The sequence below is a fragment of the Ovis canadensis genome, chromosome 3, assembly GCF_042477335.2.
Source record: "Ovis canadensis isolate MfBH-ARS-UI-01 breed Bighorn chromosome 3, ARS-UI_OviCan_v2, whole genome shotgun sequence".
In the NCBI taxonomy this organism is placed as follows: Eukaryota; Metazoa; Chordata; class Mammalia; order Artiodactyla; family Bovidae; genus Ovis; species Ovis canadensis.
Window position 1 is genome coordinate 100,856,613 of NC_091247.1, and position 24,099 is coordinate 100,880,711.

A 24,099-nucleotide genomic window follows, 5' to 3' on the forward strand; every position below is an offset into this window, starting at 1 on the left:
GAGTCCTTCATAAGTCCATCCATTTTCCTTTGTAAAGGGATGCTTTAGACTCCTTTTTATAAATGTCACCTTCTTCCTTAAGGGAAACAAACATTTTTTTTTAATTGAAAGAAGTTAATATTGGAGTTTGAAAAGCTTTTGAATTAATTTATTTTCCTTCTTTTTCTTGACTAAGCATTAACAGAAAACATGGCTCCAGGCCATATCAACAATGAATAAAATGCTGCTGCTGCGAAGTCACTTCAGTCGTGTCCGACTCTGTGCAACCCCATAGACGGCAGCCCACCAGGCTCCCCCATCCCTGGGATTCTCCAGTCAAGAATACTGGAGTGGTTGCCATTTCCTTCTCCAAGGCATGAAAGTGAAAAGTGAAAAGTGAAAGTGAAGTTGCTCAGTCGTGTCCGACTCAGCGACCCCATGGACTTCAGCCTATCAGGCTCCTCCATCCATGGGATTTTCCAGGCAAGAGTACTGGAGTGGGGTGCCAGTGCAGTATATAGAATAAAATAATCTCAAACACACCAAATACTTCACATTGAAAACATTAACATTTACCTGCACTGTCCAAACACCTTCCCATCATGAAGTCAATGATTACCTCTTTATCTAGATATGTCTTCCCTATCCACCACTCCAAGCCTCCAAATGAAATCAATTTGGCTGTAACCTGGAGTGAGTGAGTGAGTGAGTGAGTGAGTGAGTGAGTGTGTGTTTGGCTGTAACCTGGAGAGAGAGAGAGAGAGAGAGAGAGAGAGAGAGAGAGAGTGTGTGTGTGTGTGTGTGTGTGTGTGTGTGTGTGTCTTTATAACCAAAGATTAAAGCTGAAGCAAAGCAGAGACTTTGGACTTTGATCAGAAAACATATTAAATTCCCAGATGAGGCTGATCAAAAATGGAAACACCAGGACACGCCAGCATTTTTTCACTGCTTTCATGAACAGCTTGGGGCAGAGTCATTTCATTAGGCCTGTACTTTACTGTTAAAGAATCCAGCTATTATTGGTAAACCTTGGCTATTTACTGCTGTCTGGGTCTCTTTGGTAAAAGAAAGAACACCGGTGAGCCCACCTGCAGCCACCTGTACCCTGGGTGCTGAGCCAGCTCCCTCGGTCCTCAGTCACGTCCTTCAGACAGGGACTCAGGGTTCTCTGGGCCTGCAAAGCACCCATTTATACGGGCTGCCTGTCAAATGGTACGAGGTCTAAGATGTTGCCCACTCCCAGTTCTGTGCTTTATATACACGAACACTGCAGGAACAGAGGTAGCCAGGGCCAGGAAGAGGCGCTCTGCCGATACACACAGACCGACAGCCAGGGTGTCCACCCTGCAGTGTCCACCCCCAGACCCAAACTCCAGGGCACAGTGATGAGAACCAACGGGAGCTTCCTGCACATGCAGCTGATACCCCAGAGATGTGGGAGGGGAAACCAAGGATTCTGTCTACTTATGCGCGCTTCCCTCTGCCTCTAGGAAGGAGGCAAAGAAATCTTTGCTCCCTTGAGATGGGAGGGAAAGGACTTTGGGTTCTTACCTTGACCTACAGGAATGTAAATAAAATATCTCCAGGAGTCAGGGAGTCTCCTGTGTCTGGGCTTTTATGACCCTGAGATATTTCCCATCTCCTTGGGCATGTAAATACCCAGGGAGACCACACGCCAGTTTCCCTGGCACCTGCAGGCCCAATCCTGTGTGTGCGCGTTTATGTGTGTGCACGTGCAGGCGTCTAGGTGGAGCTCTGCAGGGTCAGTCTGACTATTGATCTAGTCACCAGACACTGGTCGAGCCTCCTGTCCCCTACACAGCCCTATGCCAATCCCAGCCATGCAGGTGGAGATCATGCTTTCTTGCTTTCTCCAAACTTTTGATACTTTTCCCAACATTTTCATGGGTCTAATTGGCCCCAGTACAAACGTTCACTGTAGAGAATGGAATAATGACAATAAATGGCATGGCTTGCTTCCTGTGAGCCAGCACAACTCTAGGGGCTCTGCTTATAGCATCTCAGCTAAGCCTCAGAACAACAGCAAGGAGTAGGTACCACTTCAGCCTCTCAGCCAAGCGTCAGGATAACAGCAAAAAGTAGGCACCACCATATCCCTATGGGTCACAGGAAGAAAGGGAGGGTCTGGGTTTCAGCCACTTTCCTAAGCTGCACTTAGCTGGTCAGAAGAGCTGGATTTAAATGCAAGTAGCCCACACACTGGGCTTCTCGGGTAGCTCAGCTGGATCGATCCCTGGGTCAGGAAAATCCCCCGGAGAAAGGATAGGCTACCCACTCCGGTATTCTTGGGCTTCCCTGGTGGCTCAGGCAGTGAAGAATCTGCCTGCAATGCAGGAGACCTGGGTTCAATCCCTGGGTTGGCAAGATCCCCTGGAGGAGGGCATGGCAGCCCACTGTAGTATTCTTGCCTGGAGAATCCCCATGGACAGAGGAGCCTGGCCGGCTACAGTCCACAGGGTCACAGAGAGTTGGACGTGACTGAGCAACTAAGCACAGCACAGCCCACCCACTAACGCCCTGACTTGTAAGCACTGTGTTCACCCACCACCATCGCCCACCCCCCGTGCATCTATTTCATTCTCCCGTGTTTTAACTAACATGGAATCCAACTGCCTTTTGTCACATGCTCTTTCCACCTAGCCTGTGCGACCTTCCCTGATGGACGCGGTTTGCAGCGCTCTTTTCCCACCGCGAAGAGACACGTGACTTCAGAGGCACCCGATGTTCTCTGAGATATCAGATCTGGGATTTGGGGTTCTAACCCACAAACTCTCAGGAACACTGGGCTGGAGAGGGTTAAGACAAGAAGAAAGTCTGTAGAGGAAAGGTTGGGCTACGAAGTGAGAAGATAGAGGATTATGTTTTGAGGAGCCAAGGTCTGTGAACAGAGGGCCTTAGCCCTTAGATGAGGAGGGCACTTCTCAGGTGGCTCAGCAGTGAAGAATCCACCTGCCACCACAGGAGACACAGGAGACATGGGTTCCATCCCTGGGTCAGGAAGAAAGGGCCACCCACTCCAGTGTTCTTGCCTGGAAAATCCCATGGACAGGGGAGCCTGGCAGGTACAGTCAATGGGGCCGCGAACAGTTGGGCATGACGAAGCACCTGAGCACGCGTGATACAGAGGCCCAGGGGGTGCAGGTGACGAAGTTCAAGGGTGGGAAGGTACTACGGTCAACACACACCCCCACGGCCCCCCGCCACCCAGACACGAGAAGCCCTCTGGGAAGCTGTTCAAATAAAGAGGCATTTCGTCCTTCCTCCTGAGTGAGCTCTGTGCTTTTATCTGGAAGGAAGTCGGACGTCAGCAGCTACCAGAGAGAGTAGGTTCCAGAAGTGAAAGTGACGGTCTGTGTTCTGCCGCTGCCTATCCCTCCCTGTTCCCGGCAGCCCGGGACTCTGACACCCTTATCTGACAATCACAAGCAGATTGTGTGGCACCCAGAGCGATAAGACGGATCTGGGGTGAGGCTGGCCTTCCGGGCTGCAGGCCTCCCCCCTCCCAGGACTTCTGGGCAGTGACTGCCAGCTGAGGCCAGGGAAAGCCTCCTCCTTGCAACTGCCTGGATTTCAGCTGAGAAGCAACAGCCTCCGGTCTCAGGGAGAAAGGGAAGTATGGAAACTTCTGGAAGGGTCAGCAGGTCTGCCAGGCTGCGGGACCCGGGCTCTGGGAGCGGGAGAGTCCCATCTGCTTTCGGAACCTCTAATTTTCATACGGGGAAAGGTGAGCTGCCTTGCGCCAGATGATCTTTGAGGCTCTGTCTTAGTCTCCTAGCCCTTCCCTGGTGGCTCAGCCGTAAAGAATCTGCCTGCAATGCAGGAGCCGCAGGACACAGGGGTTCGATCTCTGGTTCGGAAAGATCCTCTGAAGAAGGGAATGGCAACCCACTCTGGTATTCTTGCCTGGGAAATCCTATAAACAAAGAACTCTGGTGGGCTACAGTCCATGGGATCTCAAAGAGTCGGACACGACTTGGTGGCTAAACCCACTACCACTCCTAGATCTATAACAAACTCTGCCATGGGAAGAAAGTAACGGGATCCTTCCAGGGTGATCAGAGCTGAGCCCCCAATTCCCCTGGTCAACCCTCTTTAGGGAGGGATATATATATGTATGTATGTATAGCTGATGCTCAATGTAGTACAGCAGAAATTAACACAACATGGTAAAGCAATTACACGCCAATTTAAAACGTAAATAAAATTGCATAAAATTACATTTTTAAAAAAGAAGACTGAAGGTCACAAGAAACAGCACATCACATTTATCATGGTGAAATGTCCCACATATCCCATAAAGTCTTAGATTTCATGGGAATACACAGAGTCTATTTGATTTAGTTTGAATTTTCGGATACCAAAGGTTATCAGGCTACTTTGTTCTTATAAATGGCAAAAGCTTTCGAAAGCAAACTGCAATGCCAAGCAATTGCCAAGACATCCTAAGTGTCTGGCATCTATAGTTGAAGGATTTCACTTTTTCCCATGACGTTAGCTTTCAAGAGAACACAGGCCTATATTGCATTTTTAATTGTTAGCATGTACCTTGTGTGTGGGGGGAAAAAACAACAAACTAAGTACTTCATTCAAAAAGTAATCACCTTGAGGCTGGCATGTACCCAGCTGGAAGTGGAGAAGCTTGAATGACAAGCTGGTCACAGCAGTGAGTATTAAGAACAGTACTAAAACTTTTCATTTTTATGGAACTCTTTCATAAGCATTCTCTTCTCCTGGTTCTCCCCATTCAGTATCAATGTCGTTTAGTTGCTAAGTCATGCCCAATTCTTTGCAATCCCATGGACTGTAGCCCACCAGGTTCCTCTGTCCATGGGATTCTCCAGGCAAGAATACTGGAGCGCGTTGCCATTTCCTCCTCCAGGGGATCTTCTCGACCCAGGGATCGAACCTGCGTCTCCTGTTTGGCAGGCAGATCCTTTCTCTTCCCTGAGCCTTCAGTACCAACGCCTCCCTGTTAAGATGAAAAGATGGGGCTCTGAGGTGTGTGTTGCTTGCCTGGGTCAGCTGGCCACCGTGACTGTGTCAGGGTGTCAAGACTTTCTGCTCCTGGCCACAAACTGTCCTCAGAAAGTCAGTGTCAAACGATGCTGACCGGCCATACAAAAGAACATGCAGCAACATGGATGGGCCTAGAAACGATCACACAGAGAAAGCAAAGTAATCACACAGAGAAAGACAAATGCCACGTGGTATCACTTACCCATGGGATCTAAAATAGGACACAAATCAACTTATCTATGAAACAGAAACAGACTCACAGACAGACAGAACAGACTCCTCTACCTGCCAAGGTGGGTAGGGAGGGGTGAAGTGGGAGTTTAGGATTAGCAAATACAAACCACTATACATAGGATGGATAAACAACTGAAGCCTAAGATCCAGCACAGGGAACTCTATTCAGTAGCCTGTGATAGACCATAAAGGAAAAGCAAGAACATGAGCAAGAATCTGTATGTATGTATAACCGAATCACTTTGTTGTACACCAGAAACTCATATGACATTATACATCAACTATGCATGAATAAAAACGAAAAAGAAATGCCGCTGACCCACACAGCGATGACCACTCCCATGCAGTGATCTAAAATCGGGTCATAGGTCAGGGCTGCCACGTGGGAGGAAAAGGTTTCCGGCTTTCATAGGCATCTCATATAAACAGACCACAACACATATGTAAGAGCTGCCAACCTGAGCTGTTAGAAAACACAAATACAGCCTCAAGTGAGTTCATCCTAATGAAGCCGCCCCACGACCCGGTAGACTAGACTCTGCTGCGTAACAAAGAGACAAGAGCACAGACGTGCGGTGCCCATGGAAAGCAGGGGTTTGGTCCATAAAAGCAGAGGTTAGGCGGTGGACCACTCTGCACAACTGACTGGTGCAAACTCAGCACAGCTTCAGAGAAACTAGGATCACAAAAGGAACTATTCTTCTTTGTAAAGTGTAGTGTGCTTAGTCGCTCAGCCGTGTCTGACTCTTCCCAGCTCCATGGACTGTAGCCCACCAAGCTCCTCTGTCCATGGGGATTCTCCAGGCAAGAATATTGGGGTGGCTTCCCATGCCGTCCTCCAGGGGATCTTCCCAACCTAGAGACTGAACCCAGGTCTCCTGTACTGCAGGCAGATTCTTGATCATCTGAGCCACTGGAGAAGTCCAGCCTATCCCTTCTCCAGGAGATCTTCCTGACCCAGGAATCGGGGTCTCCTGCATTGCAGGCAGATTCTTTACCAGCTGAGCTACCAGGGAAGCCCCCACAAATCCCCAGGCCTTTGCAGTCGAGGCCCAGGGAAGATGAGCGGAGAAACAGACCACCCCCACCCCGTAACTCCCCATGAACCAGCGGGACAGGCCCTCCTACATGGGCAAAATGGGATGGATATCTTGCTGTCCAGACGTGGGTGTCTGCTCTCAGAGCACGAAGGGTGGAGGCCCCTGGCCAAGGAGGAGGAGGACCTGCCAGGGCAGATCCAGCCTCCAGCTCCTCCCAGGGAAGCACCTAGACACTCAGGATGAAGATGAATGAGTTGTTGCCCACAGGTGTGAAGAGGACCAAAAGCTGCCAGGGGCCCCTGTGCAGGAAGCTGGGTGCTGCTGCGTTTCCTTGAACACTGCTGAGCTGACCACATCTGCTGTATTTAGCAGCCAGGAACCAACGTCAACAGTCTTCTCTTGTTTCTCCCACTGAGCCTCCTGATGGCCTGTCTGCTGGCCCTACGGGTGGTGTGGAGTGCAGGGGGCTCACACACCAGTCAGAGCTCAGGCTCAGTCACGAAAATGACACTCCTGCTTGTGGACCAGGGCGGTGGTTTGACCACTGGGTCCTAACCGAACTGTTAGAGAGTGAAGGCTGCAGCCCTGCCTGGAAGTATCTTGCTAGCCACCCGAGAGCAAGTGAAGGGCTCCAGGCTCTGGGAACGAAGAGTCAGCATGTTGAGGGGTGAATGACAGCCACGAGGGTGAAAAAGTGGACCTGAGCTAGTGGAGAAGGCAGGACCAGGCCGTGAGGTGCAGGGGAGGGGTCTGCGCTCATCAAGGCCACCACCTTCACTTAACTCTAAAACTGAGGGGTCTTGTGAGTCCCCTGGACACTGACTGTCTCCAAAAGCGGAGCCTCCCCAGATCCAAACAAAGTGAAGGCGAGCGACAGTCAGAGGGTGGAGGTTTTTTTCCGAGCTGCCACCCTCTGCTGGTAGACCTGGTATTTGGGAGTGAGCAACAGATTCTCCAAAAGGGAGTGGAGGGGTGACAAGTGCTTCCAGGATCCTGGGACCACACAGAGCAGGGCCACCTCGCCCTCTCAGTGTCGAGAGCTGAGAGCCACAGGCCAGAGTGGACACACCACGGGAAGACCTAGACGCGGCTGAAAAATCGGAAGCTCTCTTACCCCAGATGACATCAGTTTGTCTTCAGCCATAAATCCCAGAGATCTTTATCAGCCAAGGGCTCCACAAGTTTGGAACTAGGAGAAACTTCTCTAGCTGTAGAGATCGTAAAACCTCTACAAAACTGCCGTGCAAATTTGCTGTGAATGGGTATGTCTCTCTGCAAAAGGGAAGCAAGGAGAGACCACAGAAATACAGTCCTGCCTGGCCATGAAGAAAACCTTGGCGAGGTCAAGAGTAATCTCTGCTTTGGAGGAACTGACAGTCCAGAGCTACCCAACAGCTCATTCTCGGCAACACTCCAGCCTCACCACACACACACACACCAACGCTGGGGGTTTTACACTTTCTTCATAGTTTTATTCGAACATGATCTCCAGGGAAACAGATATCTTATGTAGTTAATGATGATACTCCAGGGGCCATGTCTTTTAACTTGTTAATTTCATCCTTTTTTCTTTTCTTTTTTTTTTAGGAATTCTCTTTTATTTTTCAGTTTCCTTTTTAAAAAATTTCTTATTGGAGTACAGTTGATTAACAATGTTGTGTTAGTTTCAGGAGTCCAACAAGTGATTCAGTGATACATATACATGGATCTATTCTTTTTCTTTTCCCATTTCAGTTATTACAGAGTACTAAGCAGAGGACTTCAGCCATGAAATTAAAAGATGCTTGCTCCTTGGAAGAAAAGCTATGACCAACCTAGACAGCATATTAAAAAGCAGAGACATTAATTTACTAACAAAGGTCTGTCTAGCTAAAGCTATGGTTTTTCCAGTAGTCATGTATGGATATGAGAGTTGGACTATAAAGAAAGCTGAGCGCCGAAGAATTTATGCTTTCAAACTGTGTTGTTGGAGAAGACTCTTAAGAGTCCCTTGGACTGCAAGGAGATTCAACCAGTCCATCCTAAAGGAAATCAATCCTGAATACTCATTGAAAGGACTGATGCTGAAGCTGAAATTCCAATACTTTGGCCACCTGATGCAAGGAACCGACTCATAGAAAAGATCCTGATGCTGGGAAAGACTGAAGGCAGGAGGAGAAGGGGACGACAGAGGATGAGATGGTTGGATGGTATCACCAACGCGATGGACATGAGTTTGAGTAGGCTCTGGGAGTTGGTGATGGACAGGGAAGCCTGGCGTGCTGCAGTCCATGGGGTCACAAAGAGTTGGACATGACTGAGCGACTGAACTGAACTGAAGCAGAGTCCCCTGTGCTATACAGGTCCTGGCTGATTACCTATTTTAAATATAGCAGTGTGTATATATCAATCCCAAGCTCCCAATCTATCCCTCACTCCAACCCTTCCCCCACAGGTCATGCCTTTTGTAGACAGTGGGCTTCCCAGGTGGCACTAGTGGTAAGGAATCCGCCTGCCAAAACTGGAGACAAAGAGACTCGGGTTCGATCCCTGGGTTTGGAAGACTGGAATAAGAAATGGCAAAACATTTCAGTATTTTTGCCTGAAAAACTCCATGGACAGGGGAGCCTGATGGGCTATAGTCTATGGGGTTGCAAAGAGTCAGACACACACGCACGCATGCATGCACACACACACACATACATATGGAGATGTTGATGCAACAGATGCACGATTTGTTGGATCAACACAGTAGCCTGATGGATTCTTCCCCGTCTCATTCCAACCCACCTCCTCACAAAAATTTCTTGGGTGGCTCAGCAATGTCTGACCTCCCCCAACACTGACAACAGGCAGGCTGACTGTTCACACTGATCATGTTGCTTGCTTCTAAGTAGGCCTTAACCTTGCAGAATGAAATCAGAGGAAAATCAAAGCTATCAAGTCTGAAATTGAAAGAGTACTGGGATTTTCTCGTTAAAGACAGATCTGCATTTCACTGAAACAGGCTATTAGTGACACTACCTCCAAAGACCTGTAGGCTCACTGGAGGACTGATGATTAGGCACCAGAATTGAAATGGAATCACCCTGTCCCTGGGAACTTCCTTGAAACATTAGATTTTCTTCTCTGCATTAAGGTGGAAAAATGTGACCAGCATATCTTATGAGTTTCATCCATCCCATTTGCTTTCTTCTCTTTTCTTACAGAACTGGAAAATTTCATACAGCAAACTCATATTTTAGCTATGCTTCATGCAATGCATGAAATCTTTGTTTAAATGACTACTGTTTATTCAGTGACCAAATGCCTATCAGAGTTAAAAACTCTGTGGATCCCAGAAACAACAAAGCTTCTTAGAAATGCTGGGCATGACAGACTAGAGAGGTGGGATGGGGTGGGAGGTGAGAGGAAGGTTCAAGAGGGAGGGGACATCTGTATCCCTATGGCTGATTCATGTTGATGTATGGCAGAAACCAACACAATATTGTAAAGCCATTATCCTCCAATTAAAAATACATTAAAAAAATTTTTTTAATAAAGATGCTTGGGCACCATCTGACTGGATTGAGAAGGGTCTGGATGGATGTCTCCTTCCAGTTTTCTTGGAAATAGATCACTGGAGGAGTGTGTCTCCTAACACCACTTTAGGACTTTTTGTAGATTACAGCAAGGTTAATTATGTCTATTCAGTTTTCATAGCCTCCATCTCAATATCCTCTTGTGTGTCTTCATAAGCCAATGAAACACTCCAACAACAATTATCATGGGCTATTATGAACCATTAAAATTACATATACATTTAATGTTCAGTGATTTGGATTTTGGTTAAGACATGGCTTCCCAGGTGGGGCTAGTGGTAAAGAATCTGCTTGCCAGTGCAGGAGATGGGGGTTTGATCCCTGGGTTAGGAAGATCCCCTGGAAAAGGGAATGGCAACCCACTCCAGAATTCTAGCCTGGAGAATCCCGTGGACAGAGAAGCCTGGCAGGCTACAGTACATGGGTCTCAAAGAGTTGGACACAACTGAGCGTGTAGGCTTAAAACATGGGGACACGGCACCCTTCAAGACTGTTTTAGCCATCTACCTGGCAGCATCTATCAGTATTTCAAAGCGGTATGGCTCTTTACCCAGGAATATTCTACTAGTAATCCCGGAGGAAATCTGAAATGTATCTGAAAATGTACAGATCAGGAAGTTAATATAATGTTCATAATAGTCAGGAAGTAGAAATAAAGTCGTGGTTCCCTGGGAAACAGTCCTGGCCTTACAAAGAGCTGAGAAGGGAAAGCAAAGGAGAAAAGGAAAGATATCCATCTGAATGCAGAGTTGCAAAGAATAGCAAGGAGACATAGGAAATCCTTCCTAAGTGACCAACGCAAAGAAATAGAAGAAAACAATAGAATGGGAAAGACTAGAGATTTCTTCAAGAAAATTAGAGATACCAAGGGAACATTTCATGCAAAGATTAGCAAAATAAAGGACAGAAATGGTATGGACCTAACAGAAGCAGAGGATATTAAAAGAACTGGCAAGAATTACACTGAAGAACTATATAACAAAGATCTTAATGACCCAGATAACCACGATACTGTGATCACTCACCTAGAGCCAGACATTCTGGAATGTGAAGTCAAGTGGGCCTTAGGAAGCATCACTATGAACAAAGCTAGTGGAGGTGAAGGAATTCCAGTTGACCTATTTCAAATCCTGAAAGATGATGCTATGAAAGTGCTGCACTCAGTATGCCAGCAAATTTGGAAAACTTAGCAGTGGCCACAGGACTGGAAAAGGTCAGTTTTCATTCCAATCCCAAAGAAGGGCAATGCCAAAGAATGTTCAAACTACTGCACAACTGCACTCCTTTCACACGCTAGCAAAGTAACGCTCAAAATTCTCCAAGCCAGGCTTCAACAGAATAAGAACTAAGGACTTCCAGATGTACAAGCTGGATCTAGAAAAGGCAGAGGAACCAAAGTTCAAATTGCCAACATTCGTTGGATCATAGAAAAAGCAAGAGAATTCCAGGAAAACATCTACTTCTGCTTCATTGACTACACTAAAGACTTTGACTGTGTGGATCACAACAAACTGTGGAAAATTCTTAAAGAGATGGGAATATCAGACCATCTTACCTGCCTCCTGAGAAACCTGTATGCATGTCAAGAAGCAACAGTTAGAAATGGAGATGGAACAACAGACTGGTTCAAAATTTGGAAAGTACAACAAGGCTGTATATTGTCACCCTGTTTATTTAAACTTATATGCAGAGTACATCAGGCAAAATGGATGAAGCACAGCTGGAATCAATGTTGCTGGGAGAAATATCAATAACCTCAGATATGCAGATGACACCACCCTTATGGCAGAAAGCAAAGAGGAACTAAAGAGCCTCTTGATGAAGGTGAAAACAGAGAGTGAAAAGCTGGCTTAAAACCCAACATTCAAAAAATGAAGATCATAACATCTGGTCCCATCACTTCACGGCAAAAAGATGGAGAAACAATGGAAATAGTGAGAGACTATTTTCTTGGGCTCAAAAATCACTGCAGATAGTGACTGTGGCCATGAAATTAAAAGAAGATGCTTGCTCCTTAGAAGAGAAGCTATGACAAACCTAGACAGCATATTAAAAAGCAGAGACATTACTTTGCCGACAAAGGTCTGTACAGTCAAAGCTATGGTTTTTCCAGTATTCATGCACAGATGTGAGAGTTGAACCATAATGAAGGTTGAACACTGAAGAACTGATGCTTTCAAACTATTGCTGGGGGCCAGCGTGAGGAACTCCGCCCATGGCAAAGGTCATGAGGTAGGAGGCTTGGCATAGGCAAAGGCGTGATCAAGCCTCAGAAAACCCCCTGTTCCTGAACATCTACCCCAAAACCAGAGTCTGTTTTATGCTCTCACCTACACCCCTGACTTTACGGGGGGCTCTCCCCCATAACGATTTCTCTTGGAGAAGGAGTTAACGTGCAGCTCCAAGGCAATAAAAATTCCTGGGCGTGACAAGAGTGTTTCAGCTTACGGACTCCTCTGAAGGTTATCTAGCCCGCCTGTATAGGTTCGTCCAGCCACATGTGATTGTTTACAGCCTCCCAGCCTGAGAGGCATGAGATGTTTTAGACTTACTAAAGGCAAATTCTTTTGGGGAGTTGGAAATTATTAGTATAGTGGGTTGGTTAGGAATTATATTGGTGAAGGGTTTTTCATTTGTTGTGTCAATAATTGCTGCTAATTCCCTGCTCTGGGTGGGACAAGGATGTCTCAGGTCAAACCTCTCTGCTGACAGGCCAGCTTGTGTGACAGGATTATCCATACTCCTGCCACATGATTGTTTACTACCTCTCAACCGTAAACAGCACAGAGAGTTTTGGAGTATTTTGAGAGTCTTAATTAGCATAGGGCTTTTTCTTCTTGTTGAGTCAATGATTGCTGCCAGGCCTCCATATCCTTAGGCACCTGGGAATATATTAATCAATGTATTTGGAATATAGAAAAGGAAATATAGTAGTTTTTAAGGTTAGCAATACTAGACTTTTTGAGTTAATGAATTTTCTCTTTTGTAATAGATCACTGTGCTTTGTTATAAATCACTGTGTCCTTGCTATGTAAAAATGCAACTTTACCACTATCTTAAGACTAAATAGATCTTAAGGAGCATTGGTGAAAGGATTTTCATTTGTTGGGCTGATGTTTGCTGCTAAATCTCCATGTTCCCTGCCCTTATAATGAATATAACTAACATATAGGAGAAATAAGTATTAACCTTTAAGCATATAGGAGAAATAAGTATTAACCTTTAAGATTAATCATGTTAACCTTGGGTTAAATAAATTCCTTTCTTGATTGTAACTCACTACACCCTCACCCTATAGGAATGTAACTTTATTTGGAGGGTGGTGCCTGGTTTTAGGAAAAACACCCTTGGAAGAAATAAGTTTTTTGGTTATCAGAAAGAAAGGATCATAAAATCCCTAAGACCTTTTTATGTGAAGCACCTAATTTTGATAAAGGTTAGGACTGCTGACCCCCTCGTGACTCTGTATTCATCCCTATATGTAACAAAAGGTATATAAGCAAACCCAAAAATAAAGAAATCGGATCAGTTTCTGGAAAGACTGATTCCCCCATGTCGTTTCTTTCTTGCTCCCTGTTTTTCTGGCTGAATTCCCATCTGGAGCATGGATGCTATTCCATGTAGACCAAGTTATTCAGCCTCTTTTTCTCCACTAATCTTCCTACTACACTATCCGTTTCTAATCTCTCTATATATCTGTAATTAAATATGTATTTTTCCAAGGACGCCGACTCCGTCCCCACCTTCGAATCATCCTGGATCCAGCGGGGCTGGACCCCGGCAAACTATGGTGCTGGAGAAGACTCTTGAGAGTCCCTTGGACAGCAGGGAGATCAACTCAGTCAATCCTAAAGAAATCAACCCTGAATATTAATTGGAAGGACTGATGTTGAAGCTGAAGCTCCAATACTTTGGCCACCTGATGCGAAGGGCTGACTCATTGGAAAACACCCTGACGTTGGGAAAGATTGAGGGCAGGAGGAGAAGGGGATGACAGAGGACGGAGATGGTTGGATGGCATCACCGACTCGATGGACATGAGTCTGAGCAAGCTCAGGGAGCTAGTGAAGGCCAGGGAAGCCTGGTGTGCTGGAGTCCTTGGGCTCAAGAAGAGTCGGACACGACTGAGCGACTGAACGATAAGAAATAAAGAACAATAAACGTTTAACAGTAGGGAATGGGTTAAATCAACTATGTGCCAGCCATACCTCTGAGTGTTATTATGTAACCTTTAAAAATAAAGTAGATATAAAAAAATGACACCCCCAAATTTCATGCCACACACACACATACAAGTCACTAAATAAAATGTGCAAAATGAATTATGTTAGTTTAAAAAGAAAATGTACATACACGGTATACATGTAAATGCAGTGAAAATGACGAGCAGATTATACCCGATTGGTTAACAATCAACTCTCCAATAGGGAGAAGAGCTGAGGGATGGGTCAGTTAGGATGCTTTTGGTTACAACTATCAAAAGAATCCAACTTGACCTCCTTTAAGAGGTTAGGAAGGTCCCAAATCAGAGCTTCCTCTTAGGTAATTCAGAAGGTCAGGGGCCCTCTGGAGGCCCCATTCTTCACCTTTACATTCTTTGGCAGGTCAGCTGGGACCTGGCCCAGCCCGTTCTGTTGGCTGACAGCTGCCCCACTTACAGGCATTGTGTCCAGAAGAAAAAAAAGTGGCTGGCTCCTCCTACATCTCTTTTTAAGAGTCAGGAAAGCCAGCCACTAAGCTACCCTCATGTTTGATTGATCAGGAGGGCCACCTGCTCACCGTAAGCCAATCACTGTTGAGACTGCAGGCCCACCAGCAGTTGCTCAGCCAATCAGGATTTACCCCTGAGACAGGTGGAGGCGAGTGGACCCCTGAGCTAAATCAAGTTTCTACCAGGCAGGAAAAAATTCTGGACAATAAAGAAGGAAGAATGTAAAAGAATTGATGCTTTGGACCTGTGGTGCTGGAGAAGGGACTCTTAAGAGTCCCTTGAAAAGCAAGGAGATCATTTGAATCAGTTCTGATGAGATGGATGAAACTGGAGCCAATTATACAGAGTGAAGTAAGCCAGAAAGAAAAACACCAATACAGTATACTAACACATATATATGGAATTTAGGAAGATGGCAATGACGACCCTGTATGCAAGACAGGAAAAAAGACACAGATGTGTATAATGGACTTTTGGACTCAGAGGGAGAGGGAGAGGGTGGGATGATTTGGGAGAATGGGAATTCTAACATGTAAACTATCATGTAAGAATTGAATCGCCAGTCCATGTCTGACATAGGGTGCAGCATGCTTGGGGCTGGTGCATGGAGATGACCCAGAGAGTTGTTGTGGGGAGGGAGGTGGGAGGGGGGGTCATGTTTGGGAATGCATGTAAGAATTAAAGAATTTTAAAATTAAAAAAATAATAATAATAAAACTCAACATTCAGAAAACTAAAAAAAAAAAAAAAAGAAAAGCAAGGAGATCAAACCAGTCAGTCTTAAAAGAAATCAACCCTCAATACTCATTGGAAGGACTGATGAAGCTCCAATACTTTGGCCACCTGATGCAAACAGCTGACTCACTGGAAAAGACCCTGATGCTGGGAAAGACTGAAGGCAAAAGAAGAGGGTGACAGAGGGTGAGATGGTTGGATGGCATCACTGACTCAACGGATAGGAACTTGGGCAAACTACAAGAGATGGTGAGGGACAGGGAAGCCCCGCGTGCTGCAGTCCATGAGGTCAAGAAGAGTTGGACATGACTTGGTGACTGAACAACAATTAGTAGGGCCAGAGGGTGAAGGGGGATCTTTTTACTAGAAGTGGTTCTGGATTGTGTGAAATTTTTATAAGATATTATTTTTTTAATTTCACTTAAAAAAAAACATTTTAAAGCATAGAAAAAGAGACTGAAGGGTAATACACCTTGAGATTGTGGGTAATCTCCATTTTCTTCAATCTTTTCTATACTTGCCAAAAAGTAAGTACACATTTAAAACAGAAAAATAATAACATTTACAGTGTTCTCCAGTTCTTAATATTATGACTCTCATAGGGTACAGAGTTTCCTCCTGAGATTGCCCGGTATGGGTTTTGGTTTAGAAGAGGCTGGAAGGATCACTGAGCTAGGTTCAGTCACCTGCTTTCCTTTACAGGGGCTTGTGTCCTCAGGAAGCCGGGATGGTTTTCAGTGACCTGGGACATAATCCTCCATGGTTTCAGCAAAGCATCAACGCCCACAGAGTTGGAACCCTGGGTCCCGCCTCTACCCTGGTTTCCATTTTAAGTATTCCCTGACACTTCCCCCATTATCATACCCCCTTCATGGCCTTGGGTTCAATCACTAGTCCTTCCCTCATATACATCACAGGGTCACAAGCCCGTTGCCGTTCTCTTGCACTTGGTTTTCAAGGTTTATTTTGGCGGAGCACGGAGTGGGAATGGGAGCAGAGAAGTGTCCTTTGTAAATAATAAGCAGAACTCACAAACATACACATGAGCGCAATAGTGGTGGAGGTATTTTGAGGGCCACCCAGTCTGCACGCTAAGTCACTTCGGTTGCGTCCGACTCTTTGCACCCCACGGCCTGTAGCCCTCCAGGCTCCTCTGTCCATGGGATTCTCCAGGCTCTATGAATACTGGAATGGGTTGCCATTTCCTCCTCCAGGGGATCTTCCTGACCCAGGGATCAAACCTGCGCCTCTTACATCTCTTGTACTGGCAGGCAGGTTCTTTACCATTCATGCCAACTGGGAAATCCAGATGACTTCCCCTAAAGTCAGGGTGAAGGAAATTTCTACCTTGGAACATCTGCCTTCCCCAGAAGTTAGGAGGAAGTAATCACCTCAGAGCATGAAGTATAAAGTGCCGGGTGGTGAATTCCCACTCACCCTGCACTGCCTTCAGGGAACTCCCACTAAACTGAAGAGGGCCAACGGATGGCTCTGGCCCTTAAAAGGGCCCAGCAAGGGACACACCAACGCCCTTCCCTCCGAAACATATTGTTAAGGCGTGCCTGGTTACCACCAACACCAGTTGGTCTTGATCAACAGAACCTACAGGGTGAGTACCAGGAACAGCCTCAGGTAAATACATTGCTAGAAGGGTACCAGCAGGGCTCACCAGAAGCCAGGGTCCTGCAGAAGAGTGGAGAAGTGGGTGCTCCTCATCATCCCATTTTGCATCCATTACCTTGCACGGCTGCCCGCGCTCCAGCCCCAGGCCAGGTTCTCTCCTGCCAGCCCTGGGTTTGCTGATTAACCAAATGGAATCTCCAATTGGTGAACTACATGCAAAAATATTTTTAGGAACCTCTTCTTCCTCCATGCCTAGCAAGCCTCTCCTCTCCCATCAGCAGCAATAAAAGCAACCCCGCAACCCACTCCAGTATCCTTGCCTGGAGAATCCCATGGACGGAGGATCTGGCAGGCTACAGACCACGGGGTCACCGAGAGTCAGACGTGAGTGAGTGACTAACACACACTTTTCTGTTCTGTCTCATGTGTCTCCTCCACTGGTCATTCTACCTACCTTGATGAGGTCAGTGTTATTCCCACTATTCTTCTAACCAGGACACTGAGGCTCAGGAAGGTTAAAGAAAAAGCTGCCCCAAGTCACACGGTAGCTGAGCAGGAAGGCTATCCCAGATGTGATTTCAGTATCTGCATTTTATTTCCTGGTGAGTTACAGAGCTTCTCATTCAAAGAAAACTAGAGGTCAAGGGGTGGCCAGCGTGGGAGCCCTTCCAGAAAAAAACCTCTTTCCTGGGCCCCTCTCAGGCCACCACCACACTGAAGAGGAGTGTCCCGGAGCCTCAGTTCAGTCTAGAAAGACTCTCTCTTCCTCTTTGCGTCAGTTCCTCAAGGGCAGGGAGGACCCATGTTCTTTCTTTTTCTAACACCTGGTCCTCCTATGCAGTAGATGCTACACAGGCTGAATTGGGTTGAGAACATTCCAGAACCTTCTAGAGTGTCATAGTCTCAGGAGCACGTGAGTGCTTTTAAGAAATGCAGGCTTTCAGGGTCCAACCTAGAGCTGCTGAGTCAGCACCTGCCCTTCACAAGGTCCCCAGACAATCAACGCTACTCTTCACTATCAAGTTTGACATACCATCTTCTGCACCTTCCTCTTTTTAAATACATTTTTGTTTTGCTTTGTTTCACATCAACATAGAAGATTAAACTCTCGTTTCTATTCTGAATCATCTTATGGAAAACCACACATTGTCTTATGACCCACAGAAGTTCAAGTGATCTCTGGGGGAACTTCCCCTAAGAGATTGCTTACAATGCCAAGTGGTCCCCAACCTCAAAGAATTCAGTGAGAAACAGTAGTGCCTTAAAGACTGCATTAAAAACATTCTCCCTTTAAACATATGTTCACATTTAATAAGTGTTTATTTAGTGCTCTAAGGTGCTATTAATCATCTTTAGATTTAAACTAGAATTACTCAGAGTTAACTACCCCATTAGCATTCAGCAATTTCTACCCTTTGGATAACTGTCATCCACAAGTCAGCTTGTTTCCTCCACCTACTTATGACTGAGCATCAGTGATGAACAAGGCCTCCTAGGGATGAGATGCTGGATGGAATATGAATGTGGTCTCCTATCTTTGCTACACATAGAGTAAAGATCAGGAACCTACTAGTTAAACATTTCTGTAAGCAAGTAATATGTATCATTGCCACTACTTAGATTCGAAATTCCATCAGATGCTTCTTTGATGCAGCCAATTAGATCGTGGCCGTAAGAAAGCCAAGAATACTGTGTTACTGGGCTATTTTCAACACCTCACAATCTGACCTCTCTTGGGAAAGAAATGCCTCTCTGTGCCTGAGATCAGCATGGGACAGTCAGTGCTCGGATCACCATGGAAAAGCCAACTTTTCATGGAAAGAATAAAATACATGCTTGTTTTAACAATCAAAAAAAAAAAAAAAAAGGACTTAGCCCTCTAGAAGCTTAAGGTTCAAAAGCCAGACTTCTGAAAAATGACCATATATAGGTATATGGAGGACCATATAAAGATATAAAGAGCATATGCATGCATTGTTATTTTAATCTGAAAGAAATCACTAATTTTGAATGTGTAACCTAAAAATTAGTAGCAGTACTAACAGCCAGCTATAATGATTACCAAGAGTTAAGAAAGACTGTTCCAAAAAATAAGATGAATTCAACTTCATCATGACATATAACAGATGATATGTGTCATTTTAAACTATTTTTTATTATTTTGTTTATCATTTTCATTATTACATAGCCAGAAATAGTAAAAAGGGCCCAAATTCTTAACAAGAATCAAATGAGCTTAAAACAATAGTTATTTTCTACAGAAAGATGAATTCTTGAGCCACCATCTGAACACTCACTTCTCTAATCAGGGAATTGTTTTTTTTCAACACGCTAATTAGTGAAGCCTCACTTGGTTCTTTTCTGGGCATGTCTAACTCTTTGGGAGGTAACGTTTTATTTGTAACATATTTCCTCTAGAATATATTCCCTTCTCTGGCCTCTATGGGAGTCACTGTGGGGAGCAGTGAGAATCAAACTGATTTCACATCTGCTGCAGTGGGACAGATCAGCAAATAAATATATGCATCGATTTCCAAGGAGAAAATGGCTAAAAGCAGCATATTTACAATTCCTCTAAGCCACACTTCGCATCTCTCTATGAGACGGAAGACGATTATTGAAAGCCTTTGCTGCGTACACTTTATTTTTAACTAAATCTTTAAGTAGACTGCTGAGAAATGCCAATACTTCTACCGGTCCTGCTTTAGCTGTGCAATGAAACAGATCTTTTGCTTTTGCAAAATAGTGTTCCAAGCCTGAATAGCTCCTTTAGACATCATATTTATTGCAGTTATTTTAAAATACCTTTGGGGGTTAATTTTTGGCAAACTTCTCTTTTAAGAAATCTTCTGGACAGAAAGCCAGAGTTACAACTTGCCCTTGAATTTTGAACTTGCACCTCCCAAGGAAGAACAATTAAAACCTCCTGTGTTTTTAATGCACCTCATAATGAGTTGGTCAGTTCATTGATCAGGGACTGAGTTAGTTTGTGTCTCCTAGACAGAGGGATGGACAGAGCTGAACCCTGCCAGGAACTGCCTTAGAACTAATTAACTGCAAAGTCCAAACAGGGAAAACCCTCCTATTAAGGAAAAAAAAAAAAAAAAAGGTTCCGGTTCTAAATGATCAATTATGACCAGTTGTCTCTGCTAATTAAGTTAATTAAATAACCACTCTGTATTTTGCCGTAAAGACATAGGTTAATCAATATAAAGAATCAAAGGAGTAGGCATTAAAGACCAAACTCACCGAGTTCTCTCTTTCCAGACCCCTTCTGAACACCTGTTGAACCCAGGGGCTTTCAACTTTGCGAACTAACGCCTCCTGGATACAACCTTGGAAGCTTTTAGACTTTGGAAGTGCGTGTGTATTTTTAAGGTTTCCATCTTGTTTAATCAACAGAGCTGGTTACTAATTATTTATGAATCACGGGGCTGAAAACAAACTTTCTTACCTTAAGCAGTTAAGGAGTGGCAGATAGAGAAGAGGGGTTGGTTTTTAATTTGGCCTTTTGGTACACGGCCCTACCCCCAGGTTACCCGCCCCGTCCGGATCTCTGGAAAGGTCAAAGGTAAGCCTCCTTCCTCGGCTCGGGGGAGGGAGCACACCTCCCAACAAAACAACGCGCTGGCATCCAACCTGGGGAGCAAGGCGGCGAGCAGGGCCCGGCTACGCGTGCCCAGGGTGCAGGCTCGGCACCCATTACGGCCCGGAATTACGGCCCGGAACCAATTCCGATCTAGGGACCCGTTGAGATCTTGGGCCCGGGGCGCGCATGTCACCCTTTCCGGGGGTCCCCGGCGCCCCACGTTCTGGAGAGCGCGCGATGGGGCTCAGGGAAACCTCTGGGCGACCTTCGAGGCTGCTACCCGGGCACGGCCTCCACCCACCTCGACGGTACTCTCTGAGCACCCCGGATCGGGGTGTCTCATCCTCTGCCTCCTATATCAAGACGCACACGGAGACTACCCGCCCGGCCGCCGCCGCGATCCCGCAGGACGCGATGTTCCCGCCGCAGGACCAGGGGCTGGGGGTGGGGACCCAACCGCCTGCGCCCCAGGCCCCCGGCGACGCGCAGTCCCGGGCCGGGGCGTCCCTCCCCGCTCCGTGCGTCCGCCGCGCCGGCAGGCAGGTGACCAAGTCCCGCGAACCTGCGCGCGCGCCCTCCCACCCCGGGGCCCCGCGTCCCGGGGCTCGGCCCTTACCTCGGAGCCGGCCGGGGCGGCCCCGCGGGGCCGGGCGCGGGCTGGGCCCGGGAGACGCGCCTCCCGCCGCCGCTGGGAGCCGAGGCGGCGAGCGGGCGCGGCGAGCTCCTCCCGGGCGGCGGCGGGAGGCGCTGCTCTCGCTGCTGCCGCCGCCGCCGCGGCTGCGGGTCTCAGAGCTACGCCGCCGCGGTGCGTCCCTAGGCTCCTGCGGGAGGCCGGCTGCTCGCGCGGCAAACTCTTCCGCACGCAGAGCCAGCGGGGAGAGGAGAGGAGAGGAGCCGCCGCCGCCGCCGCCGCCGCCACCGCTGCCGCCGCCACCGCTGCCGCCGCCGCCGCCGCCGCCTCTTCCTCCTCCCCCGCCCTCCTCCCGCCTCCTCCCGGTCCTCCTCCTTCCCTGCGCTCCCGCGGCCGCCGCCGGCCGGGTCTGTCTTGGCCGCACGCCGGGCCCTGGCTGCGACCCAGCCTGGGACCCGCACCCTGCGCTCCCTACGAGCAGATGGACCCCTGGACCCACCTCCCACTCCCCAGCTTCCCTGAGCGGCGGAGACACCCGCGCCCAAGGCCTCCACCGCAGGGCTGCTGCCGCGGACGCGCGGCATGGTCCGGCCGAGGGTGCGGGGCGGGGACGGGGTGTGCTTAGAGGGGAACTGTCCGAAGGAGAGGCCAGTGGAGGTCCCGTTCAAGTTGTCAGTGGGGGCGGTGGGGAATCGCCCTCCCCTGCGCGCTGCCACCCGGCTGTCCAGCGCGCCACCGTGGCCCCCAGCACGCGGTCCTCGTGGGGCAGCCCTGCGCGCAGACCACTGCGCTTTCCCGGAGAGCTGCGGGCGGGGATCAGGGAGACGCCGGCGAGCGCAGAGGACCGCGGCGCCTGCTGGGGAGGAACGATCACTGTTTCTTCCGAGGCGAACGTAGCCGGTCCGGAAAATGGGTCAAGGATGGAAAGGAGCCCCTCCTATAGGGCTTGGGGGCCGCGGCCAGGAGCGCACACCCGGAGCTCCAAGCTGCAGCTCCCTCCCCTCCCTCGCTGCCCTCCTCTCCTTTTGCACCAGTGCAGGAAATGTTCCACTGACCTACATATTTTTCCAAACATACGTGACCTTTTTTTTTTTTTTCCCCTCTGTGGGAGGAGACAGGCGAGAATCCAAAAAAAAAAAAAAAGAAGAAGAAGCTGGAGCGGTGCGCGCGAGAAAACAAGGAGGCATTCAGCAAGTCTCCCGCAAACAGCGAGCACAGACACGTGCGCATAAACAGTCCGGGGAGCCCGGAGCTGCTGGTGCAGCCTCTGCGGGGCTCCGAGGCAGAGTCGGGTGGGAAAGAGAGACCACGCGCCCCGCCGGGGCCCGGAACGGTGTCCTGGCTCCCCTGGACTCACAAACCATCCTAGGCGCCAGGGAAGAAACCCCATAGAGGCGATAGGTTTCCCTTCCCCGCGAGGTCACCCCGCGGGACATCACAGAGGCATGTTGCCCGGCGCAGCGCTCGGCGCCCAGCTGCCTTTTTCGGATGTCCCCGAGTCCTTTGTACAATCAGAGGGAAGTGCCCCCACCAGTCCTGTCCCATCACACTATCTTCTCAGGCCTCGCAGAACATCAGACGGGCTCCCCACTCGGTTCCAGGGCCCTGGCTTTATTTTCTCCGAGCTCAAGACAAACCCTCTCCAGCGCAGACCCGACCCACAGCGCCTTATTTGGGCATGCAACTCGGCACTGTCAATTAGATCAAAACGTTCACACAGACCTCCCTTTTCCCCCCTGTAAAGTAGGTCATTCTCTTTATTTCCCACTTGCATTATTTTTGTCTAATTCTCCTCCTGAAAAATAATCAGCCCTCAGGAGCTTTGCGCATCCTGAGAAGCTGTTATTCTTAGGCTTGTAGGGCTTTTCAAGAAGGAGGAGGAGGCATTTGGCACGTTGTGGTTTTGAAGTCCCTCCCTTTCCAAAAGGAGAACAGTTGAAAACTTTATGTTGCTTTGTTTTTCTACCCCCTCCCTTTCCTTCGGGCAAGTAGGTTTCACCCTGCCCTTAGAGTGAGGCTATGACTAATAACTACTAAAGGATAAAGTTCTATGCTCTTAACCGGATTTAATGCAGTATTTAAAGTCACCTCCCTTCCTTTCTTGCTTTGAAAGAGATTTCAGCTCCCTCCTCCTTCTCCCTTTTGGGAACCAGCTGAACCGTCTTTAATTGATCTTTTAGAAAACAAATGGTCTACAGAAATAATACAGCAGGTGCAACTGCCCCACAGTGCAGCAGGTATTTTTGCTACGGTCTGTTTTCACCTGTTGCCTGCTAGGATCTCCCATTAAATGCGTGGCTCCTGCCTTCTGATCATGGAGATGTTGTATATATCGTTGTTCTTACCCCGGATGCCATCCTGTCTCCTAGTGTTAATTCCACCTGTCAGAGCATAAAGGGGAGTGGATCTGCAGCAGAGAACCCAGTCAGGACCCGAGCAGAGTCGAAGAGGGACGTTTACCTCCTGTTCATTCTCTGCACTTGGCAGTTCAGTTCCTTTAGCTGGCATTTGTTGAAGGCTTGTCATGAATCAGGCTGGGCCTGTCCTGTGAGCAATGGAGGGAAACTTGACAGCTGTTTCTGTCTGTACAAGAAGGGTTTACAATGTGGAGGCAGGGACAAAGAGGAGGCCAATAGGGTGAGTGCCACAAGACCTAGTGACATGCGTTCAAGAGAGGGAATAAGGATGGGCTTCCTGGAGGAAGTGACATTGCTGTTAGGATTTTTCATCAACCAGATAACAAAGTCACATTGGCTCATAATCTGTGCATTATTCAAAATGTACAACCTGGAGCAAAAGAAACTATTGCAAAACCCCGTTGTCAATTTGGGGAAATTCTCAAGTCTCAGATGGTTCGTCCTTTAAAAGGGTGTGGATTTATTAAATGAATGAATGTTGCAGTGATATATCTAGGAACCCCAGCTATTTTTTTTAAAAAAATGATTATTTGTGGGTGGGAG

The 24,099-nt window shown here is 47.6% G+C and overlaps 1 protein-coding gene across 4 annotated transcripts in view; it reads right to left on the minus strand.

Annotated features, from left to right (window-relative positions):
• Positions 1-21,470, minus strand: part of NPAS2 (neuronal PAS domain protein 2) — a 202,083-nt gene extending 180,613 nt beyond the window's left edge. For 3 of the 4 annotated variants that reach the window (XM_069583822.1, XM_069583823.1, XM_069583821.1), the window contains exon 1: positions 21,125-21,470. The gene's annotated coding sequence lies outside the window, so the exon portion shown is untranslated. The remainder of the gene's footprint in view (positions 1-21,124) is intronic. The other variant, XM_069583825.1, reaches the window with a different exon arrangement.
• Between the last annotated feature and the right edge of the window lie 2,629 nt (positions 21,471-24,099).